Source organism: Ursus arctos, unplaced genomic scaffold (assembly GCF_023065955.2).
Source record: "Ursus arctos isolate Adak ecotype North America unplaced genomic scaffold, UrsArc2.0 scaffold_14, whole genome shotgun sequence".
In the NCBI taxonomy this organism is placed as follows: Eukaryota; Metazoa; Chordata; class Mammalia; order Carnivora; family Ursidae; genus Ursus; species Ursus arctos.
The window spans coordinates 7,129,007-7,155,000 of NW_026622808.1; positions in this window are offsets into that span (position 1 = coordinate 7,129,007).

A 25,994-nucleotide genomic window follows, 5' to 3' on the forward strand; every position below is an offset into this window, starting at 1 on the left:
GCCACACCGCTTCCCAAATGCCACGATGTTTTCTTCTTGACTGTGGCCATTCATACACCAAAACGGTTTCATTCAGATTTTTTTTTCTGCCTCTCTTTACATCTGAAAAGATGAGAGCATTAATTAACATATGACTTGATGCAAAAACATAAATAGAAATCATAACAAAAGTCCAACCTTTAACGGGTTCAAATGTAACATCTCTGTGCAAGCGAGTGATTATGTTATCGGTGCGGTTTCTCTACCAACTCTCAATGAGCTGCGGAGAATGTCTCCCTGCTTCTGGGTCTGCGGTAGAAACATGCTAATGAGAATTAGAGGGGATGCACTGGAGGGGGTCTGGGACAAGTGGGGTCCAGCTTCCTGTGTGGTCAACTTTCAGAGAACCTACCTTAACAGTACCACGGCCCCCGAGGCTTATAAGAAAAAAAAAACACAAAAAACAAAAAACACAACACCAACAAAACAAAACCAAAAAACAAACAAAAACAAAATGTACAAACCCACATCTTTCACTCCAAAACTACACACTTCTTTTTTTTTTTTTTTAAGATTTTATTTATTTATTCGACAGAGATAGAGACAGCCAGCCAGAGAGGGAACACAAGCAGAGGGAGTGGGAGAGGAAGAAGCAGGCTCACAGCGGAGGAGCCTGATGTGGGGCTCGATCCCAGAACGCCGGGATCACGCCCTGAGCCGAAGGCAGACGCTTAACCGCTGTGCCACCCAGGCGCCCCTAAAACTACACACTTCTAATCTGCAAGCCTTAAGAATGCAGAAGAGAATGTCAGTGTCAAAAGACTTACTGCCATAAACAAACAAACAAACAAACTATAAGACAAAAGCAACAAACAGGAGTAGCAGTGAAACGTTCCCCATACCTGCGTCCCCAAAACCAAGCAAAGAGACGTTAACGCTAACGGCCATACAATTAGTACGGGAACTCCGACTCGAGCATGAAAGATGGGGCTACTATTTTATCTGGTCCCAATGTCTCATTTTACAGATAAAGAAACTGAGGCCCAGAGCAATGGTACCAAGACAGCTCCTAAGGTCTGTGACCGTGTCGGGACTTGAATTCACGCCCACATGCCAGCTCTGTTAGACCATGTTGATGGTGACGCGGACGTTGACGGGGACTTTAACATCAGCCTGGATCCTGGTCCGGGGATGTCGGTGGCCAAGAGGGTGGGGCTTGCGTCTCATCGGTGACTAGCATTCGGTGAATTTAGGTCTGGCAAACCATTTATTGAACACCTACTATACCAGGCGCTGTTACTGGCCTCACAGAACTCATGGCTCAGCAAGGAAGGCAAATGACCAATATGTAAAAAACCACACATAAGCCAAGATGATAAATGTCGAGCAAGGTGCTCTGGGGATAAAGGTAAAGGAGCCATCGGTCCTGCCTTAGACACAGGGCGGCACGGAGGGTTTCAGGAAAGAGTGAAGAGGTCGATACCGAGCTGGCTCCTGAAAGATAAGGTGTGCATCAAGGAAAAAGCCAGAAGAGTAGGGGAAACTAAGAACACAGAGTCCCGACCTTCCACCGTGGGTCTGGGGAGCGAGGGGTGAGCCCAGCGGACAGAAAGCCTGGAAGTGGCAGCTGGAGCCGAGCCAGATCTGTATAAACGTCTGTACTGAGCTGGGGATTTTGTTATCCCGCAAATAATGGAGACAATGACAGGGTTTTTTTGTCGTTTTTTAGGAATGGGATCAGATTTCTGTTTTAGAACAGGATTCTGTTGGTATTGCGAAGGATGGATGGGAGGCGAGAGAGAGAGTTGAAAGTCAGGAAGATCCCTCTACAAAGCTGAAATAGTATGAGAGAGAGAGAGATACCCAGCATGCCGAGCTGGGGGGGGAGGTGGCGGGAACAGACGGGTTACGAGCCGCACGTGTCCCAGTTGGAATGGCCAGGACTCCAGATGATGGCGTGCGGTGGCTGGGCAGCTCGGGCTTCTGGTGAGGGCAATGCTGATGCAGATGTGCAAAGGAATGTTCCCGATGGTGGTGATGCTAATACTTAGCTCCCGCTTCTTCTCTACACGCCGGCCATCGATTGCTAGCCTGGTTCTTGAATGCCAAGCTTGTTTCTGCTTCTGCTTCTGCTGCTGCTTCTGCGTACCTCTCTGCCTGCGATGCTCGGCTTGGACTGTCCCACTGAGCGTCCTCACCCTCCAGGTCTTGCCGCAGGTTAAACTGGCAGCAAACCACCGGAAGCAAGGAGAAAGGCATGGATTCTGGCTCGCGGTCCTTCTTGATCTCGGACCTCTGACCTCCGGAACTGTGAGACCATAGATTTCTGTTGTTGTGACACTTTCCATTGGGAGCACTTGACTTCCGCAGCCCCAGCAAGCTAATACAGGTCTCAGCTCAGTCAACGTCTGTCTGAGACTTTCGATGGCCACATGATCTAAAATAGGGCGTCCCGGTCACATCACCTTGCTTCACTGTCTCCACATTTAACATCTCCCTATCTTGTTCATGTATTTATGTAAGTGTTTTCTCTCTCCCTGCTTGCTGCTCCCCCAGGCACCCTTAGAAAGCATGTTCCATGATACTGGGGGGATTTTTCTTAACCTCTCCTCTTTCTCTGGATTGTAGAATAATCTGGCCATGATGGGCAATCACTGAGTATGTTATTGAAAAGGAATGAGTAAATAAACAATGATCAGTCTTGACCTTAAAGCTAACTCTGATGTCAATCACCACTCAAGTATTAATCACCTGTCCTCTGGAAAGCGTTGGATTTGGGGGGGCGGGTGTCTTCTAGGGAAGAATGGTCTGGATTACTCTTCGCTCCACCATCTGAGCTGGGATGCCTTGAGGAGTGGAAACACCCGCGTGGGTCCTTGGGTGGCGTGGCTTCCATCCAACACCGTTGGTCTTAAACAGTGGCTCAGGACTCCCAAAGTGAGTGCTCCAGAGAACAAGCTGGAAACTGCATCACTTTTTAGGACCCAGCCTCAAAGGCACACAGTGTTATTTCCACCATATTGTATTGGTCAAAGCAGCCGTTAGCCTATCCAGCTTGAAGGAGAGCAGGGGGGATACAGACCTCACCTCTTGATGGTATGGAGGCAAGATTATACTGCATGAGAGGACATGGGATGGTAGATAGGTTGTTGCAGTTGCTTTGGAAAATAGAGTTTGCCTCAGATTCTTACCCTAAACCTGATTCTTGAGTCTCGCTCTGAGTGATTCCGATTTCTGGGTTTCAGTCCCAGGTGGGAACACCTTTAGGGGGTCCCGGGAATGCCTAATTTTAACAAGCCTCTCAGATGCTTCTGATCCTGAGCTCCACAGCCCCACTGTCTAAGAATCCTACTTGGGGCCTGGTTGACATCTCCCTACAGCTGCCACCATTGAATGTAGGCACCGTCGTGCTCCCCCCAAGTATGGCAAATGTAGAGATACGATAAGCCAAAATGTCAGGGCTCCCAAATCTATAAAAACGAGCTATTAATATAATAATGTAGAAAGATTAAAAATGACTGTATTTACGTATAAATTTTGAAATACTCTTGGAGAAATCGCAGAATGAAAAAACCTAAACCAACTATTATGGTCTTGCTAATGGAACTGTTCTCAATTTCTGCCTCATGCAATTGCTCGTGTTCCCCTCGTCCAAAATTATGAATTTCCTGTAAATCCTTTCCCAATATCACAGACTTTCTTGGGGTGTACTTGTGCTTTCTGTAATCACTGGGGATGATTTAAAAATCCTTCCATGGGGCACCTGGGTGGCTCAGTCAGTTAAGAATCTGCCTTCGCCTTAGGTCATGATCTCGGGGTCCTGGGATCGAGCCCCACATAGGGCTCCCTGGTCAGCGGGGAGTCTGCTTCTCCCTCTCCCTCTGAAGATCCCCCCAATTGTGCTCTCTCTCTCTATTAAATAAATAAGATAAAATAAAATAAAAAAATTTTTTAAAAAACAGGTGCCCCAGTGACAATACTTTTAATACTTAAAATACTACTGATGCCAAACAGACATATTTTGGGGTAGCAAATTCTACTCCTCTTCATAATCAATTCAAAGACAGTTTCTGGGAGCGCCTGGCTGGCTCCGTCGGTGGAGCACGCGACTCTTGATCTGGGGGTCGTGCGTTCAAGCCCCACGTTGGGCATAGAGATTACTTAAAAATAATAAAACCCTTTCCAAAAAAATGTATTGTCACTTTTAAGAAACAGCAGACGGGTAGAAAAAGCTCTGAAAACTGAGTCTGATTTACCCTTTTGGAAGAGACATTTACATTTATAAGGGAAATTTCCATTTGTAAAGGTGTCTCCCTTTCTGTTCCAGGAATAGAAGGATGACTAAGTCTCCAGAAACTCTTATCAATGGGGAAGGACAATTTTTCCCTTGTTGACTGGGCTTTTCCTGATCCCTCCCAGATCTGTCTCCCCACCATCTGACATTTTTTGTCTTTAGCTGATATTTAAAGGTTGGTTTGGGCCATTTCTCAAGAGTTACTGGGTTTTTCTGGGTCTTTCTCATGCATATAGGAGCTTTACATGTTATTAAACTCCTGTTTGTTTTCTCCTGTTGGTCTTTTAGTAGTGGAAGGGGGGCGGAAATCTCAGCCAAGAACCTAGAAGAATAGAGGAAAAATTATTTTCCCTCCCTCACAATTACCTAATCCCCCTCCGCCCCCACCATTCTCAATCTTGTAAACATTGTCTGAATATAGCGGATGAGCCCTTAAGGGATGACCTGGAGTGGATTCTGGACTGTTCCCTACGGACAGGGTGTCCTTCTGCTGAAGCTAGTTGTCAGGGGACTCAGAGTTAGACACGAAGAGTTCTGTAGGTCAGAGATCGGAAAAGACGGGCCAGGTCAGCTCTGAAGACAGAGGGGTGGGGCTAGAGATCAGACATCAGCGTGATCAGCACACACCCTAGGGGCCAGGAAGGGCAGGTGCAGAGCTAGGAACTGGCTGTTAGGAGACCTTAAAGCAAAGCCAGGTAAGAAAGCAAAGTCCCAAGTGGTTCTTCTGCGGATAAGAAGGTGCCGGGAAGGGGGTGGTGGAAAGTTTCCTCTGCCCTTCCAGTCCTTCTGGCAGGAATAAGCACCAAGTTCACATGACACAGATTAAGAGGAGAAAATCACATTTCACTGTGTGCATATGTGGAACCCAGAAAGGCATGTACATTCCAAAGACTGGGAAAACGAGAATGTATGTCATTCTCAACTAAGAAGAAGTGGGTAGGAGTCTGGGACTTCCAGGGGAAGGAATGCAATTCACGGGGGATGAAAAAGAGTTAAATGTTTGGTCAATAAGTGTGTGCTGAGCCACTAAGTAAAAATGGGACCGGGAGGACTCCAATCCAACAGGGCTTGCGAGGTTCCTCCCTGTCTCCCTCATTTGTATCTGAGGTACCTCCCTATGGTGGGAGCTCTCCTCCGGGAGCAGGTCCTCTATCTAAATTCTTTCAGGCAGTCGTGCGGGAGGAGGGAAAGAGCTTTTCCTGAATCTTCTATGTTTTGATTGCTTTTTAAGGCAAAATCATTTTCATGGCGCAGCTTGGGGTGACCTGCCTTTGGCCCCTACAAAGGCATTAGTCCGTGGCCCTCCAGGCTTAAGGAAGTAGCTGGGAGTCAGTCCCTCGATGGTACAGTGACTGGGGTGTCCGTCCGGGGGTGCATGCCCAGAGCCCATGGGGTCCATGCTCAGGACCCAGCTCTTTTGGGCAGCCGTGGCCAGGGGTCCCTTGCACCGCCCTGGGCATCTCAATGCCAGTTGGCCAGACTCACAGTGCTTCCCTGTCCAACTCCTTGGCTCCCCCAGAGCTCTGACTCACATGGGAGGGGGTCTCCTGGGTCCTGGAGAGCGGAGCACAGAGGGGGAGGCTTCCTGACTCACCTGCGGGACGTGACCTTGAACAAGTCTATGGAGTTTCAGTGGTTTTGGTGACGATTATAATCAGGGTCACCGCTGAAAGGGATACTCTTCTGCCAGTCTGGGCTGTTTCCCTCTTTACTGTTGCAGCCTGCATCACCTTTCCTCATCCCCCGCCCTGCTGGCCACCTCCTCCTCGGTGGGATCAAGATCACTTAGTCTGACCTTGACCCTTGACACCTGCCTATGCAGCATCCAAAGAGAGAAACAGACTGCTAGGTCCCCCAGCTGGCTTCTGACGGATCTGAGCAGAACACCCGGGACTCCCGGGGCCACCTGATTTTCTGTGTGTCGCTCCAAACAGTCTCATCTTCCTGTTTTTCTTTTCTTGCTTGCCCGCCTTCCTCTTCTCCGACTCTAGGAACGATGGGTGGGCTCCTCAGGGCTTCAAGAACAAGAAAAGCTATGTGTTTGGGCTGTGAAGAGCTTGCGAGTGGCAGGACCTGCGGGCCAGACACAGCCACATCTGAAACCCCTATGAACTCCCTGCCCAAATTTGTCCCAGCAGACACCTACACCTCCCTCCCCTCCGGCACCCCAGCACCGAGCACGAGCACCGGCGGGGTCATTCTGACTTGCAAAGTGAAAATTGGTTGTTTGGTGTGGCTCACGCCAGGACCCACCAAAGCCCAGCCATCAGTTACCGACATTATTGCAAATAGTAATTTTTCTGTTGCAAACGGAGCAGCAGATGAGCTGCTGATTTCCAGCGCAGCGCCTCCGACTGCACGGGAACTGTTTGCAGGCATGCGCACTGCGGCGGTGGCCTTTTCCTCCTATTTTAGTTTGCTTGCCCTCGAGTAGGTCGTGGTTGGTGCTGGGGAGTTTCCTGGAACTCACCCCCCGCTGACCGAAATCGCCGAGATCCCAGCGTCTGCGGCTCCTTCTCTGCCTTGTGCGGCTGTTAGCGATGCTGGAATCCGAAAATGCTTGAATTAAAAGGAACCCCGGCCATCACCCCATAGCCTGCTCGTTCATTTCACAGATGATGACACTGAGACCCAGATAAATTAGGGGCTGGCATTTAGCGACAGAAGGAGGAAGGAGCCTAACTTAAGGAAGCAGAAGGCGGGGGGGAAGGAGGGACTAATATCTATTGACCTCCTACTATGTGCCAGGCTTAAAACTTGGCAATCTCATCTCTTTTGCAAGTGGGGGCTTTAAAAAGGAAAGCACTGGGACTCTACGTGGTCGAAGGGCTTGACCAGTGTCACTCAGTGCAAAGCGGAGGAGCCCACGGGAGCCGTGGGAGGTAAGCTCCACCCCAAAGCTGTGTTGCTAAAAGCAGAGCGATTCCCCAGGGTTTACCAAATAGGAGATAAGCCTAGAGCTATAGCTGTGGGTTGGGTCTACCCCAGGGCCCTTTTCAAAGACAGAAGGATGGCGATGCTGGTGGTTTAATTTCTGCCTCTACCTTTCTAGCAAATGGGATCTGGGGGAAAGGGTCATAAAAGATTCCTATTTTTAGGGACACCTGGGTGGCTCAGTCGGTTAAGCGTCTGCGTTTGGCTCAGGTCATGATCCCAGGGTCCTGGGATCGAGCCCCATGTCGGGCTCCCTGCTTATTGGGGAGCCTGCTTCTCCCTCTCCCTCTGTCTGCCACTCTGCCTGCTTGTGCTCTCCATCTCTCTCTCTCCCAAATAAATAAATAAAATCTTTTTTTAAAAAAGTCCTATTTTTATGTAGTTATGGCTCAGGATTAATTTTGCTTATTTCTGGTCATTATCACTCTTCAGCTGCCTAGGAGTCTGGTCAGAATCAACCCGGTATTTGTTTTTGTAATCATTTTGGTAATGTCTGTCTCCCCCATCAAAACGTAAGCGGGGGATGATGTCAAATATTTTCTCCATTATACCCCAAGCCTCTAATACAGTTCCTGGTAGGTGATAAAGGCTCTCCATAGATCCTTGTTGAATGAACGAATGAATGCATGCACGCGTGAATGAACTAATTTATTTTTTGATCTGCCCAAATTGGAAGATGAAAAGAGGTTAAATTTTGTGATTGTTTGGAATGTTGAGTATAATACTTAGAATAAAATACTTGGCCTTAAATTTCCACACTCCTGTTTTTTAGTTATCTACTAGACATCATGGTTTCGTGGAAGGAGTCTTAGAGATGAGAGTCCTAGACCCAGCACTCCTCTTTTGGGTCACCTAGAACCACCTGCTTTGCCCCTCGGACTGTTTCCTCACTTGTCGATTGAGGGTGTTGGAATCAGTGAGCACCTCATTCCTTTCTAATCTAATACTCCGACTTTCGTGAGAAACTATGAGCCGTGTCAGATCGAGAGCGTATCTTTGTGCTAGAACTTCCTCCGTCATGACAGTAAATCCACTTTGCTTCTTAGCTGTGCTGTGACTTCTGGCCTTGGATGTGTTCCTTCCCTTAGTCTTCCTCTACTGCCATGGAGGGCCCGGAACACTCAAGGCCCACGTGGCATTTGTCACACACAGCTGGTGCCCACTTACCTACCCCTCAGACACATCCAGATTTTTCTAGGGAGCCTGGGGGCCTTGGCCTGTTGAAACTGGCCTGAGAAACACTGTCTTCCAGGAAATGTTGGTCCAATAGGAGACTCCATCAAAATGTTTACTATTGTCCATGAAGTCCGGGAAATGTTGCCCTAAAGAGCCACTTCCTGGAAATCCACGATGCGCTCAGCATTTTTGAGTGTCTGGGCATTGACACAATAAACAGACCTCTTAAACTTTGGTGAAATAACAAAAATACAACCGAGTACATTTTAAAGATCTAATTGGCCTTATTAATTGGTTTATGAAAGGGGTTGCCTCCCGTCTAGCAAGTAGAGGGGAGCTCCAAAGGGCTACAGATAGGGAAAGGTTTTTAAAAGGCAGAAAGGAGGGACTGGGTGTGGCTCAGGCAGTTAAGGGGCCCACGCTTGATTTCCGCTCAGGTCATGATCTCAGGGTGGTGAGATTGGGCCCTGTGTCAGGCTCCATGCTCAGTGGGGAATCTACATGAAGATTCTCTCCTTCTGCCTCTCCCCCATCTTGAAAATAAATAAATAGATCTTTTAAGAAAATAGAGGTAGGATAAAGAGGAAAAAAAGGATTATTTCAGGTGAGATCATCTTCAAGTGGGGAGAAAGGATTCTAGCAAGTAGATTAGCTCATCTCCCTTTGGAGGATAAAGAGGGCTCACATGACAGATTATTTCATTGGTGCCGACCAGAAAATTCCTATCTGACTGGTTAAAACTACATTTCTGGGGATTGAAACTGAGTTGGGTTAGGTATTAAGTCTTCCTTTACTGACTTGGGGCCTTAACCTAAGCGACGCCCTTTGGGGGGCCTGTGGTGTTCTTTTTTACACTTTCTTTAATCCTCTTCCCTAAGTACAGTGGACCACAAAAGCCCCATCTTTTCCTCCTCACCCTTATTCACAGCTCACCAAAGTCTTCCCTGTCATGCATTTACGGGAGACACTGAGATCTCGAAGGAAGGGAAAAGGTTAAGCCAGCCCAGAGCTAAATTTGCAGAGAAGATCAAGTTTGCAGCAAGTGCACTCTCGTTCCACCCTCTGGATGCTTCTCATCTCCCAGGGTCCAGAGCTCTCCTCACTGTGGTCTGTCAGCATCGAATCACCGACTCGGCTTCCTATTGGCTCGTTTCTCCAAGTCAGGGTGAGACTCAGGGGCTGTATTTGTGTATTTGTGTACTTGTGCCGTAGCCAGAGATCTGAGCAGGGGTCTCAATCAGCCTCTAGGCAGACAGAACGCAGCGCCGAGGCACTGAGAAATATTTAAGTACCGATTTGTGAAAAACACCGCTGAACAAGAGGGAGGTAATATCAAGCCAAAGACAAAGAAGAAGCTCTATCGGATAATTCCATATTTTAGAATGAAGCACAAATTATTAGGAAGTGATTTGCATTTTCAATAGTCCAAGAAATAGTAGTATTTCCTTGACATATAATAAAAATATCCGTAAAGAGAGAATGAGCTAAACAAAGGGACGGAAGGGTAAGATGAAAACAGAGATCGAAGAATATGGCAATGAAGCTAATATTTTAATAGCAGTTGAAAAAATACATAGAACCGATCCTGCAAGGGGGAAAAAAAACATGTAAGTGACACAGAGAGCAAATTAGAAAAGGTCCCCAAGAATATAGACGAAAAATGGGAAGTCTTTCCAAACAGCAAAAAAGAATAGAAAAAAGAATAGATGAGAGCAGAGAATGTAAACTCAGCACACAGATATTCTTCAAGCAGAAAACGGTACCATTTAAGTAGAATCGATAATCAACGATAGAGTAGAAGAAAATTTTCCTGAGAGGAGAGGGATAGTGTAGACATCATGAAAGATTCACTGCCCAGTAAAAATGTATATGGCTTATTTTTAAAAACCTAGAAAGAAACAATTGGTCAAAATAGTAACATATAGTCTAACTTTGTAGATGTAACCATTGTTAAGAGTTTGGCGTATCCTTGTGGCCTTTGCTTTTTTCATTGCTTATATGGCTGTATTAGTATTTTGAGAAGAATTTTGGAAAATTCGATGAAAGAGATAAAAACAAAGACATGTATTTCCGCTTGGGCCATTATGAGGGGACCCATATGTTCTTGGGGCTCAGCATGGCAGTGGTGGTGACAGTGGAAATGAGAACCAGAGGTACGTGAACGATGAGGGACCTCAGCACTGGGGCCCTTGACCGGCCACGCTTCCTCACTTAGATATTCCCCTCCAAGGGTAAACTTGGAAATTTTCAACTTTTTTCTGGAAAGTACCGACCCACAACCATGGATCAGTTTTGTTTATCAAAAAGAAGAAAACCACAGTGAGGTGGTGGGTTACTTGAGCGGTTGGGAGACTGAATTATTGGTAGGCAGCTGTTGGAATGCCAGTGTGCAAATTGTGCCTTTCCTTGGGTATCTTTAGGAAAAGCACTGATCACCGTATGTGCTGAATGGCCCAGAAATCCACTTGCTTTAAGGTGGGAGGCAGGACAGAATGAACTCTAAAGACCCCTTTTTGTTCTGTTAGCTTGTGTCTCCATGGTGCCATTGGCACCCCTCCTAGCCATTCCTTCTAGTGTTATTTCAGCATAATTCACATTGCTGGGTGGAAATAACCAGGGGAGAGAGAAGTCTCGGGTACTAATGAGCACATCAAGTACAATAATGATAAACTCACTGTCCTTCCAACCATTGATCTTCGCATCACTCGGCTGTTGGTTGCAAATGAGCAGAAGGAAGGAAAAGCCTCCTACAACCCTACCACCCACTGAATCACCATTAACGTTTAGGTGTATGTCCTTTGAAGCTTTACTCTGTCCATATTTTAGATGTGATTTTGATCGTATGCTGCAGTTTAAATCGTATATACTTATTATATAAAAGTCCATCTATTTTTTTTTCTGATGTGAAAAGGAGGAGTCATTGACGACAATCTTGGAAGTACATAATGAAGAAAAATTTTAAAACATCCAGATTCCCATTTCTTAGACATAACATTTTTAGCCTTTGGTGTGTATTCCTGTAGTGTTAAAAAAAAAAAATCTTTATTGCCTTCCCTAGAGTGGGGCAGTTTTATGAACACTGTAAAAATCTGAAAACTATATATATGGTATACAACATGTGTATACATTTATATGGGTGTGTGTGTATTTATTCATCTTTTGCAAAATCAAATTATACTCTCTATTCTATCTTTTTTTGCATTTAGCAACATAATATGGCAGCACTGTTTTAAAACGTCTCCAATGGCATTGTTTTTATGTTTTTTTCCATTTCTCTATTACATGCAAACTTGCAAGGAATATTCTGTTACCTGTGTCTTTTCACGCTTACATAAGTATTTCCTTTTTTTTTTTTTTAAGATTTTATTTATTTATTCGACAGAGAGAGACAGCCAGCGAGAGAGGGAACACAAGCAGGGGGAGTGGGAGAGGAAGAAGCAGGCTCCCAGCGGAGGAGCCTGATGTGGGGCTCGATCCCATCACGCCGGGATTATGCCCTGAGCCGAAGGCAGACGCTTAACCGCTGTGCCACCCAGGCGCCCCTAAATTATGCTTTCTGACCTGCCACCTGGAGCCCTCCTTGGGGACTTATAGAACTACCTTCCTTCAACCACAAACCAGATGTTATCTACTGACTGTGTCCCTCCAAAATTCATACATTGAAGCTTAACCCCCTACATGATCGTATTTGGAGGTGGGGTCTCTGGGAGGTAATCAGGTTTACATGAGGTTATAAGCTTAACGACTGCGCTACCCAGGTGCCCCTACATAAGTATTTCTATGGGAACCAGAGGGTCCAAAGGCTCGCATTTTTAAAATGTGGAAACATGTACATTTTAGATCTCAACGTATATTTCCTTCAAGGGGGCTACTCCAGTCCCACTCCCACCAACAATGTATGAAATTACCTGTTTGGACAATATTAGATATTTTCAGTACCTTTAATTTTTGAGAACCCAATAACCGAAGAACGTCAGATTTAATCTGCATTTATTTCATGACGATGAGCCTGTGTATCTTTTTGTGTTTATGGTCATTTCCACTCATTCTGTAAATTGCTGTTCTTACCCTTCTACCATTGTCGCTCGGACTGTTTCTTATTTTCTTACTTCTAGTGCAGGAACGCTTTAAACATTACAGATATCAACCACAATATAAGTTTTAAATAAACAGAACATTTCCACTCAGAACATTTCCACTGAGCAATAAAAATACCAGCGTGTTGCTTTATGGAGAATTTTTTTTTTTCTTTGATGGTGAAAAATAGAGATTTTTTACTTACTCGTTCTGGTGCGGTGTGCCAAATGTATAAATAATTTAACTGCTACTAGCAAATGGCATAACAAAACAATGCCAGATATCCTTTTAAATGATCAACAAAACTTGTCAAGAATTGTGAGGTGGACAATATGGCCCAAGAAAACATATTTCCTGGAGAAAGACATTTCCAAGAATGAACGTATTTGCTGAAAGAAAGCTCTGCAGAGCCAAATTGCCCCACGGGCTGCAACATCCACCTGAACATAGAGAAAAGAGCTAGATTCCTAATTTAGGAACAGAACTGAACAAAGAAATACTTTCAAGCTCGTTTATGTTTTTTTTTTTATTTAAGATTTTTATTTATTTATTCGACAGAGATAGAGACAGCCAGCGAGAGAGGGAACACAAGCAGAGGGAGTGGGAGAGGAAGAAGCAGGCTCATAGTGGAGGAGCCTGATGTGGGGCTCGATCCCACAACGCTGGGATCACGCCCTGAGCCGAAGGCAGACGCTTAACCGCTGTGCCACCCAGGCGCCCCAAGCTCGTTTATGTTGTAACAAGATTTGCGATGACCAGGAGGAAGACCTCATCCCCCCCTGCTCCCCCACGTTGGAGCAAGAACCAGAGCTCAGCTTTCCCCTTGATGCAAACCTCAAGTTTCATGTTCAGCGTACAGATACTGGAAAAGGAAGAAATGGGTTGCTTCCTATTTTCAAGTCGACAAACTCACCCATGGCATCTCATGGGTGCTCTGCTAAGATTGTTTACAATCCTGGACGAGATCCTGAGGCCCAGGGAAAATCCCCTCCAGTGTTGGCAACAGGATCGACCGTCAAATTTGGAGCACTGCAGATTTTTGTTTTTGGTTTTCTGTTTGTTTTTGTTTTTGTTTTTTTTGCCATCTTAGTAAATTTCTGTGAGTAAGTTAGAGATTGTTCATGGGCTGCGCCAAAAAGCCATTTAGTTTTTGGAGAGGAAAGAGTGAAACTTGCACATACACGTGTGTCCTTGTGTGGACAGGTGTCCACATGAACTTTTAACTGAAGTATAATAAATACTCAGACAAGTGCACAACTGTCTAAACCAATTAATTTTGGGGCTTGAACCCATGACCCTGAGATCGAGACCTGAGCTGAAATCAAGAGTCAGATGCTTAACCGACTGAGGCACCCAGGTGCGCCTGTCATTTTTGTTTTGTTTTTTATGTTAGCAATTCTGGTGGGTGTATGTTAATGTCTCAGGGTGGCTTGAATTTGCATTTTCCTCGTAATTAATGAAATCAAGAAACCTGAAAAGTTGGGTTTTTTTGACCACTGGATATTCTTTTAATGAACTACTAGTTTAAATCTTCTACCCTAGAAACTAAATTTTAGGCAGAAGCGTCTACCTAGTTCTTTGCCCTTTAGAAAGACGTTACATTGGCTCGCTAAACCCCACTCGCAACAATCAAGTCACGTGGGAGGAGGTTAAGAAATCAGCTTTACAGACGAGGAAAATGAGGTCCAGCATTTGCTGGACTCAACTCATAGTTGAGTTATCCAGGGCTTTAGTTGTGGTAAGACCCCATCTTCCTGTCTTCATTCAACTGACTCATATTCTACCATATTGCTTGTCCTGGTCACCAACCAATAATGGTCCGCCATTATTATGGTGCACCAACTGTGGTTGTCAGTGTCTGCGGTGACTCCGCAAGACTGAATGATAAATAAGGCATGGTTCATGCCACAAAGAAGGGCTTGGCGACTACTACTTACTGTGGGTCTGTGTTGTCTAAATTCATGGTCATCTCTTGCGATAAAATGGACACAGTACCCCACGCACCAGCTTGTCCTACCTCGAGAGAACCACCTCAGGAAAATTAAGAGATGGTTCAGGACCAAACAAAATATTGGGGCTGTGTCAACCCTGACCCCACTGCTCAGGTTCAAACCCTAGCTCCTTGACAAACCAGCATGTGATCGTGGGCTAGTTGCCTGAATTACGTGCCTTAGTTTTCTTTTTCTAAAATGGAGATCGTTTTACTTCTTCATTTGTAGAGCCATCAGCATGATCCGATGAGCTAACACCTGGAAGTTCTCGGTGGCGTGCCTGGCACGTAGCGATCACGTGATTCTTGGGTGAAATTCTTCGTCTCAGGATCACTCATTCATCTGTTTCCTCTTTCCTCATCCTCTTCCTTCAACTATTCTTTTCCATCACCTCTACATCTCTTCTCTTCAGTCAACTTTTAATTTTGTCCTCCATCCCCTTCTGGACCAGGGATACTCGAATTTTAACAAGACTTTCCGGGGATGTGCTGCTTAGCTCAACATTTTCAAAGCTTATGTTACCATCGGCCTCCTGGAGATGACTTAAGGCAGTAAACACAAAACATCGTATTAACGTTGAGTCACCCTTTGAAAAAGTTAGAACCCTTTTATGTGTACTCTAACCCTCTCGGGACCCCAAGGAGAACATTTCAGTGTTGTACCAGCCTGTTTGTAATGTATTTTTAATGATTGCTACTCCCACCTGTTTTTGGTTTGGTTTGGTTTGGTTTTTAACTAAGAGACAAAGGGCCCAACCTAACAGCCTGAACCAGGAAATAATATCTCAATGATCTCAAATAATATTATCTTATATATGTGCAGTTTTCTGCATTTTAACTCATTTTATATGTGATACTGTGTTCCATTTAAAGTAGTAAAGGTTCATTCCTGGTTAAGCCAAATACGTTAGCCGATTTAAATAAAAATACCGAACATATGATATGGCCAAAAATTATGTGGGTCTGAAAAATACTGTTTTAACCTGAAGCACTGTGTCTTTTTTCTTAAGTTTTTAATTTAAAGACTTTTTTTAAAGAAGATTTTTAATTTATTCATTTGAGAGAGAGAGAGTAAGAGAGAGCACAAGCAGTGGGGAGAGGGAGAAGCAGGCTCCCCGCTGAGCAGAGAGCCCAATGTGGGGCTCGATCCTAGGACCCTGAGATCACGACCTGAGCTGAAGGCAGGTACTCAACCGACTGAGCCACCCAGATGCCCCTTAAGTTTTTATTTTACTTTCAGTTAGCATACGGTGTTATATTAGTTTCCGGTGTATAATGTAGTGATTGAACACTTCCATGCATCAGCCAGAACTCATCACGACACGTGCATGCCTTAATCCACATCCCCCACCTGCCTCCCTCTGGTGACCATCAGTTTTGCTAAGAGTCTGAAACAGTGTGTCTTTTTTGTCTGCAACAATATGTCTCTAACGGTGACACATCAGCCTAAGGAGGCTGACAAGTGGAGACTCTTTTCCCCTGCAGAAGGAGCTCCATCCTGTAGGAGAAACAAGAATTTGGGTTGGACACTGAAATGGATTTGGTTTTAAGTGGTTTCTCCTCTTGCTTACTGTTTACCCCTGAAAAAAAAATTATCAATCTCTTCAACGTCAGTCGTATCATTTGCTAATTGAGAATAATTCTTACTCTCTGATTAAAGAAGATGATGCATTTGAAGCATGAAACGTACTGTCTGACTCACAGTAGGTATTCGGTAAATGCAAGGATTTTATTATAACACCACACGGTACAGTGACCGTCTTTCCTGCTACTGTCGCATTCTTCAAATTCTAATCTCAGTTTCCAAAGACTGGTCTCTGGATTCCAGCACAGCCAAAGGCACTTCAACACAGCACCCACCTGACAGATAGGAGGTGCTCGTTAAGGGCAATTTAATTGATCAGTTGATTAATTGAGCAGGAGGCCTCTGTTAGTGTTGTGGTTGGACCGCTCCCCTGTGGGCCCACATTGGCACATCTGTTTATTAGTTCATTCCAGAGAAGCCTTTAACGTTGTGGGAGGAGGCACCCAGCACGATAGTCTGTTTCGTTTTGTTTGGTTGGTTTGGTTTTCCTTTACTTGGAACAGGGGGGATTTGAAACAGCGGTGGAATGTAGGTCTAGGGAATGAAAATAGGACATCTGGTCTACTTTGGGATGGTCCCGCCATGTTGCCCTTCTTGACTCTGTTGCCAAACAGGAGGGAGAGGTTGTACCTATTCCTACTGTTCATGAATGTGTTCATAGAGGGGCGAATTCCTACTCCATTGCACGAGGATGGACAGCATGGAAGGAACACAGAGCTGTTCTCCACTCTCGGTCTTTGGCACAAGAGGAAGAGGAATAACTATCTGAATGGTGAGTCTGGAAGAAGAAATCCAGCATGCTTAGCTCAGCCCTCTCTCTTCTCCTTTACAACCAGCCTGCCTGCTAAAAGCACCCATCCTCTTCCTCTCCATCCTTTGAGCTTGTGAGCCAGCGTCCTGTGGGGGAGGCCCGCGGTTGGCAATCCGTGCCCATAACTCATAGTACTTGTACCTAATTAGGAGGGGAAATATTAGGAAGACCATTGCAGGCACACATTGAAGCATTTCCTTCCAGCCCAGATGACTAGAATTGGGGTGCCCAATACCTGAAGGGAAGGTTGTCAAGGCAGAGACAGAACAACAGAACCAAATTTTTGACGTTTGGTGTCTAAAGGCAGGGTTCAGGATTTAAGACCCACAGATTTAGAAGAATATGCAGAATTGTTTTTCCCACTTCCAGACCAGATCAAGATACTATCGTTCGAGACCAAACAGATAGGAGCTGAGCCACTGAGAAGGGACTAGCCCTCCTATGCCCAAGTGAGCGCCATCTGTCCCCAGTCCCAGGGTGGCATGTGAGAGCTGATTCACCGCCTGAAGTTCTTCCCTTCCTATTCAAGGGAGAACTGAACATCCCATATGCCAAGGAGCTGTGAGAATTTCCATCTCCTTGCCATCCAGTGAGTAATTTTTGTGGATGGCTGCCAGAACATTGCTTGTTGATTAGGAGTGATGTCTGTCTGCATGGTGACACGCCACATAGCCCTCCTCCACCTCACCATGTGGACTTTCCTGCTCGAATGACCCAGGACCCTTGAAAGCTCTTTGAGATGGAGATGAGGGTGGTGTAGACAAATAAATGGAATGATGATTGTTTAGAAGCGAAACCTTATATTCTTAAAGTAGGGCTGGATTGGACCAATCTAAACGTCACCCCCTACTCATCCCAGGAGTAAAATGCTCACAACTTGTTTTATTTCTTTACTCCCTTGCATCACCTAATACAAGGGAATCGTGTGTGTAGAACGGCCTGGATAAATACATCTTTGTTGAATTTAGTAAATTCAGTTTACTTGAAACTTGACGATGCTCTGACTGTGTGGCCAATGGACCACACTTCGTACTGATCGCGTTTCCGACACTTAGTTGCTAAATCATCTCTGGCCAAGGCTAGAAGCAACTGATGTCTTTGTATCTGTGGTTTTAGGTCCTGAGGTCTCCATGTCAGGAAACGTAATTACTTTTTTAAAAGAAGAAACCAAACTTTAGAAAGCCTTCCCCAAACACAGTAGGTGTGTTGACAGGTAGTGATGATATGTGCCTTCATTCCCAGGTTAGGACGTATTTGGAGAAGTTGAAACTCACAGATATGTCAATAACAGCTCAGTAGTTAACTCCAGCTTTGAAATTTGGCACATACAGGCTATGCCACTTGCTGCCTGTAAAAGCTGGAATAATTTACTATTTTCTCCATCACTTGGTTTTTCATTTGTGCAATGGGGAGGATGTCACTTAAAAAAAAAAAAGATTTTATTTATTTATTTATTTGAGAGAGAGAGAGAGAACAGGAGGGGGGAGGATCAGAGGGAGAAGAAGACTCCCCACTGAGCAGGGAGCCTGATGTGGGGCTCGATCCCAGGACTCTGGGGTCATGAACTGAGCCAAAGGCAGATGCTTAACTGACTGAGCCACGCAGGTGCCCCAGGATGTCACTTCTATAACAAAGAATTGCTTTGAAATTCAATGAGGGATGTCTGTGAGGGGCTGCGAAAAGTGTCTAGCACAGAAAAAGCAATTAATCTATGGTAGTTAAAATTATGGATAGTGAAAGCACACTATAATTGTTTAAACACAAGCCAGGGCAGTCCAAGCTGCAAAGGTCTACTCACTGGACAGCTAGGAGAACTGTCTGCCTTTAGGTCACATGACTCCCTTTCCCAGGCTAGGGAAAGAGTATGGGGAGCCGTTGGAAGGCTGCCTTATGAGTCAGAATCTCAAAGTGCAAGTCCCCACTCCTCCCTTGGGTAGAACAGCAAGTCTGGGCTATGCCTGAGCAGCCCTGGTCAGAAGCAGCGATCTCGGTGCTGGAACCGCTGCCGTTTTGGAAAGCCTCCCCAACGAGGTGACATAGCCCGTTGAGCACCTCGTCACTTCACTGGGGAGAGATCAGTGACCTGTGGCCAAGAGGGAGCCTCTGGCAGGCAGTGGACTGCAGACATGCCTCGGGTCATTGCAAGCTCATTACCACCATCTGCTCTGGCCATCTCGACCCAGTCAGCTGGAGAGGACTCCTGAGTTACTGACACCATGGAGACCTCTTAGGGGGTGATTTGCCTGCTGTTTAGTGATTACCGCTTTATGGAAAGGACCTCCATGAAGTGACACCCATTACCTTCCTTGGTTGGGAGCAGTGGTCATTTATATGTCTCAACTGGGGGTATATTGCACAGATTCCCTACCCCTGTGAGATTTTGATCTCCCCCAATTCTTTACCCTCCGGGGTCACCATACCTTCTCGTCCTTGTCCTATATGTCCAACGACTGTCACTCCTTTGAACTGGAGGATAAAAATAGGGACATCATTCCCAGAGGTCACAAAGAAATAAGCTCTCCCTACTATGTCTCCTAATCTTTCTTTAGGCACACTTCCTCTCTCTGGAGCTTTTGCTCATTTCTTCATTCAAAAAATATTTTCTGAGTGTGCCCTCCATGCCAGGCTCTGTGCTAGATGCTGGAGATAATAGTCAGGACACAGGCAGACAGGGCCCCTGCTCTCAGGCACCATATATTCTAGCGCAAGGAGAGGGAATCATGTATAAGGTGTAACCGAGATCAGTTCAGACGCGGGAGAGCCCGTGTGGTGCAGTGGGTGGACCCAAGCTGGCTCTCTAAGCCACAGTTGCTTTAGGTTCAATCGCTGGCAGCTTCACCTGTTAGCTGTTAGACCTCCAATAAGTTACTTCATGGTTACGAAGTGCTTACTGATTTGCAAAATGGGGATTCTAAGAGGACCTCCCTCCATGGAGACATTTGAGCTGAGACTTCATGGTTCACAGGCAGCCAGCCATGTGAAGAACTTAAAGGAAAACATTTTAACCAAAGGAACAGCAGGTACCAATGTCCTGGGCTGGAAACAAGCCTCAGGGATTCTCCTACCAAGGAAGGCCCATGTATCTGGCAGATACTGAGGAAGGGGAAAGGCGATAAACCTTAGTGGGGGGTAGCCAAGTAGGCAACACCAGCTCATGATCCTGTTACAGGTCATGCTGAGAACGTGAGATTTTATTCTAAATGATGAGGTGTTAACCTCTACCTGGAGTGATTTCTCTTCACCTGGCCTCTCATCTTCCAAACAGAAGCTACTGAAATCCTATTCCTATTTTAATAATGACTTCTAATATCCTTTTCTCTTTAAAGTCTTTCTTCTCCTACCCCCCAGAAAAATACGTTTCTACCACCGTGATGCTCCTGTCATCACATTAGTTGTAGACAGGCTTCTTTTCCATCTTCATGGTGAGTACCGGAGGTCAGGGACTGAGTCCCATTCTTTTAAGAACTGCCTAGCAAAGTGTGTGGCACAAATAAATACTCTTTGAAAGACTGAGTGGATGAGTCCATGCATGAATGTGTGAATGATACGAGTTTGGGTTTTTAGTTGGATTTGCTCCTTGAAAATCTGGACCCTGGGTGCCTGGATCGCTCAGTCAGTTAAGCATCTGCCTTAGGCTCAGGTCATGATCCCAGAGTCCTGGGATCGAGCCCCGCATCAGGCTCCCTCTCACTGCTTCTCCCTCTCCCTCTGCCCCTCCCCCTGCTTATGATCTCTCTGTTGCGCTCTCTCTCTCTCTCAAATAAATAAAATCTTGAGAAAAAAGAAAAAAAAGATGGGACCCAGAGGGAATGAATAATCTCTAGCCCAGGTAGATTTCTCTCCAGGCAGAAAGAAGCCTTGAAAGCAACAGGGAGGGGTGGGAGGACACACAGGGTGGAGCATTATGGAGCTCTGTGTACTTTGATGGAGTTCACACTTCTTTGTCTCCATTCTGCCCCTAGCTATAATTATGTGAGCTTGGGGAGTTACTCGATCAAAATTACTCCATGACAATCACGATGCTCCACTTATCCAGAAGTTAGACCTCTGGCAACCCCAACCTCTTTAACTTGGATGCAACAAAACAAAACAAAAGCCCCCCAAAATGAAAACAAAAGTCCACAAAACCCCCCAACCCTCAAAAAACAGAAGTTCAGGGAAAACAACTTCAACATAAAGAAGTGATGGTGCAACTAAAACCCATGACCCCAAGCCAGACTACCTTCATGTCACAGCTCATGTATCCCCTTCCTTCCTTCCTGGCTCTCATCCTTCTTCCCCCAAATGTGTACTGAGCATCTATTATGCACCAGACCAGAGCTGCTGCTGGGACTGAGGCAGTAAACAGGACAGATATGTCCCTGGTTTCGGGGAACTTACTCCTTGCTCTTGCTCACTGCCTTTCTGCCCACCTCCTGGAGGCTAAAATAAAAGCTTTACGGTTCTGGGGCAGGTCTTGGGGCCTCTGTGACCCTCCATCTTTTCATCTCTAAGGGGCAACTATTGTTTCAATGTTCAAGCAAGAAGTCCGCTAATCTCCCGGCCTCAAGTGCTGTGGTTCTCGCTATAACTAGCAGATGCCATGGCTGCCAGCCTGTTACAACACCCCCAGGGAAAGTGCTTTAACGATTTTAACAAAAAAACAGGTCTTTTTTGATTTCTCTGATGAAGAGAGTGACTTTAAAGCCAGGAAGAGAGAACTATGTGCAATTTGATGGGATTCAGAACATCAAAGGCGGTTGAGTTGGTGTTTGGAACAATCTCTCGGGTCAAATCTAATTTTATCCGAGCTAATGTTTCCAAGCTCTGGTAATTGCTCCCAGCATAACTATTGGTTCTTTGTCACAAGGCTATGAGTACAGCTCCTGCTGGGCCTCCAGCCGAGGGTCCAGCAGCTGGCTTTCATCTCTGTTGCTCTTGGGGCTGGGAAACTGTGCTAGATTCAAATCTTGGAGGCTAAGGGATGATGTGGCAAAAAAGATACCCAAACTGGAGTTGGGACCTCAGTCTTCAAATCCGGGCTCAGAGATTCTCCTTCCTGAGGGCTTTCCCAGTTAAACTGGGCAGTTTGTGGACTGGTTTCCAGAAGACTTTGCCATGGAAGAGGGATGGAGAGAAGTGTGGGGCTGAGGAGGACAGGTGGTATCTGCAGGGCAGTTGACAAAGAGAGGCACAAAATGGCACCATGGCTCCACACACAGTCATTTCTCTGACTTAGAGAAAAAGCATCAGCCTAAAGTTTAGGGGTCACAGAGAATTATAAGCGGGCTGCAGGTGTTGGGGCTGACAAAATAGTTGGGGGAGAAAGGACCTATGATGGTGAAGTTTCTGTGTCAACTTCACTGGGTCCCAGAGTGCCCAGCTATTTGATCAAATATTATTCCGGATGGTTCTGTGAAGGTGTTTTTGGATGGGAGGAATACTTATATCAGTAGACTGAGTAAAGCAGATTGCCATCCCTGAAGTGGGTGGGCCTCAACCAATCAGTTGAACAAAAAAATCTGACCCACCTTCAATAAGAGAGAATTCTCCTCCCTGACACCATTGAGCTGGGACACCTGCTCTTCCTGGTTCCACAGCAACCTGATGGCCTATGGACTTGAATTGTCACATTGACTCATCAGACTTTGGACTTAGCCTCCATAATTGCATGAGTGATGATTATAATCTCTTATAACAAATCTAAATAAATAATCCTTTATTTTATATAGATATATTTATATCTGTAGATATAGATAAATTATATTTATATTTGTCTATATATATCTACATAAAAAGATAAATTTTTTATTAAGATCTGTTATAGCTATGTATCTTATTGATTTCAATTTTGTTTCTCTGGAGAAACCAGACCAACACAGAGCACTGTGCCTGCAGCAGACTCTTGCATTCAAGGGAATTTGGGTAGAGAAATTCAAATAAAGAACACTTCAGAGTCCAAAGAAACACCTTACTTGAAAATCTGTTTTGAGTCTGGAAGACTCTATCCCCCAAACTCTTGCCAGACACAGAAGGGAATAGGTCTGCTTTTAGCCAAGCACAACAGAGTAGCCTTAAAATTTTGGAATCTTTCCTATACCTTTGATAGTATCGTCTGATCCTACCTCGGCAGTGGGGGCTTTTGTATTCCCATCATAAGTATCCCCAGTCCACCCTCCCAGCTCAGAAGTGAACCTGGCAGACACCTCCCCAAACCTCCCCCACTCGTGCACATTCTAGATGCCACCTGAGAAACTCTGACCTTCATCTGGTCCTCGACTGGTTGAGGTGTATCACCCACAAGGTACGTGGGTGTGCTAAGGAGATAGTTTCTGGGCCATGCCTTGGACTAGTTCTGGGTTATAGGCAGAAAGTGTGAACAGAAGTAATTTGATTTGCAGAAATATTTTGATATTAATGGGTTTGGTTTTGTTTGATTTCTTTTACCTTCTACCTTTCCCTTCATTCATCCCTGAAGAAGAGGCTTTTCATATACACCTCCCATCAGGGCGGGGCCGAAGTACACCAAAGAGTGAACCCAAGAGTCAGATTCAGAGCTTTTGAACTTTTAAATAATTTCGGGGTAAATCCATAGCAGATATGGGAACTCGAATGCCATAGGTCTTTATTTTGAGAATCAGGTGCTGAAACAAAAAGTAGATGTTTTGAATTCTAGAAAATTCGGTTAAAAGATCATGAGGTGAAGTCTGGAGAAAGAGGGCAAAGTTTATCCATAAACAATAGATTAAAAAAAAAAAAGAGGAATTTGAAGAAAAGCGAAGTCCTGGACTGAAAGGAGTAAGGGCTTTTAGAGTCTTGGGGGGAGAAGGCAGGAGGTTCAAAGCATGCTTGCCGTGGAGAGGTCTGCACACGGGAAGGAGCCATGGGATGCAGTGATGAGGGCCCAGCAGCTACGGTAGTGAGTCCTAGAGGGGCGGGGGCAGGTACCCCAGACCTGGGAACAGCAGGCGCATCTCAGCGATGACTTCTGCTCGTGCGGGAGGGTACGTGCCCCAACTCTACCCACTCCCAGGCACTGCAGTCCCTGGAAAGATGAGGGAAAACACGAAAATTAACTGAACACTTACCTACGGGAGATTAAACTTTAACAGCCGTGAAAGAATTACCTTGAATCAGTGAGATGACTTTTCCTGCTCTTAGTGGAGATTGGAGTTTGAGACCTAAACCATGCTGTTTCATAGACAAAGTTTTGGGTTTTGTCTCCATTTCTGATTTTTTTTTTTACTACCATATTTATTCTGGTCTCGATGCCATTGATGGGAGCAGCCAGATTCTGCCGGGCTGCCGAGATTAGTAAATCACAGCTCTCTGATGCCAGGACCAACCTCGGGAGGGAAGCTGATTGGAAATATCTGACCGGTTCGAGGAGGTCCTTCAAAGCCAGAGTCATGCATTCACTATCTCCTCTTTTATTCCTGCCTTTGTTCATATTAACATTAGTATTAACATAGGTCACTGCGATTTCTTGAGAATCGACTATTTCCCGGTCCCTGTGCGACATGCCCAGCTATGCCTAGGTGATTCCATTTAGATTGTCTTGTACCTCTCTGAAACAGATGCGATCTTCTCTAGTTTACAAACGGGCAAACAGAGGATCGTGAGTAACTTTCTTTCCGATTCCACAGCTGGTGGGTGGCAAATGTGGGACGGAGATCCAAATATCTCTGACTCTGATTGCCTTGTTCAAAAATGACTCAGCTACACCGAATTGAATTGGATCGAGTAACATGGATACCGGCTAGAACAGTCTGAAGAACCCTCCCCCAAATCCTCCTGATCGTCAGACACTTACTGAATAACTGCCCTTCACTTTGACTACCCATTGTCTGCATTTCTCTCTATGTTTGAGACTCCCCGCTTTGGGCTCACGGTGGGAGAACTCTTTGCAGTGGCTTTGGGTGAACGACACTTGGTACGCACTAAGAGTCAAGGGCGAACATGCTAGAAGGTCCATAAGTTGTCCATTGTCCTATTGTACAAGACCTGCCCATTGCACCACGGGGTCCGGTACTAGGAAAGCCACCTCATCTTCTTTCTGCTCTTTCATTTTGCAGGGCAAGCTTGAGAGTGATTTGGGGGGCAGCAAATAAACACTGCAGACTTGGGAACCATATCTGGGCTGAGCTGGGCCAGCTGTTCACTAAGGTGCTAGGAAATGCCAGCTGGCTAGTGCCTGGACACTCAGAAGTTGGGATCGTGTGCAAGTTCTCCCCTGTGGGCAGAGAAGGGAGCTCCCAGTCTCGGTGAGCTCATTGCAAGGCAAACCTGAGTCTCCCATGTCCTTTGTTAGAAAATCTCTCTAAAGTCCAGGGCTCATCAGACAGAAGGGTTTCCATGAGGGGAAACAGTGGGGCCACATGTGCAACACAAAGGAAAAAAAGTATTATTCTGCCTCCATTTGTACCCACCTCCAGGTGCTGGAAAAGTTTACCTCCTGCTCTAAGCAAAAATCTTTAAATCAGTCCCCTTTATGTCCCGGTGATCTCAAGTCAACCCTTGAAAGCAGACACATTTGCTAAAGAAGGGCAGGACCAGGGTGGGTTAAGTCAGCCAAGAGGAAAGCCATGTCCCCTTCTTCCTCTACTCTCAAGACCCCGGGATCTCCTGATGGACGCATGCACCCACTGGCCCACGCTCTACTCTGCATGCTTGCGCTCCCTGTCCTGCCATGCCCAGCAAGGGAACAGAAGAGAGAAGCCAGTAGGGGTCATAGAGACCAGACGGTACCAGAAGGTACCAGAAGTCTCAGAAGACTGAGACTCTCGGTCTCAGAGTCCTGACTGTGCTGGTTGACTCCCCGCTCTGGCTTCCTGGGTTCCTAGAATGCCAGAGAGACCTAGAATCCTGCTTATTCTTTGAGGGAGATCTCTCTGGGATGACGCCCGGTGGTAAGAAACAGGGCTGCTCCATTGACAGGCTGGCCCATTTCCCTAGGGTCAAAGGAGTAGCGCCATAATCCAGTTAAAAAGGCCTGAACGGCGGCTGCTTGGGCTCCAGTGCTTGCAAGCTCTTATTGGGGGTTTTCCCCTGCTCATCAGGGCACGCAGTAGCACGTTTCTATCACCGTTCATTAGCTTTGCCTGTTCTTGGACTTTTCTGGGTCCTCCTTCCTTCACGTAACAGAACGTCCTGGAGATTCATCAAAGTT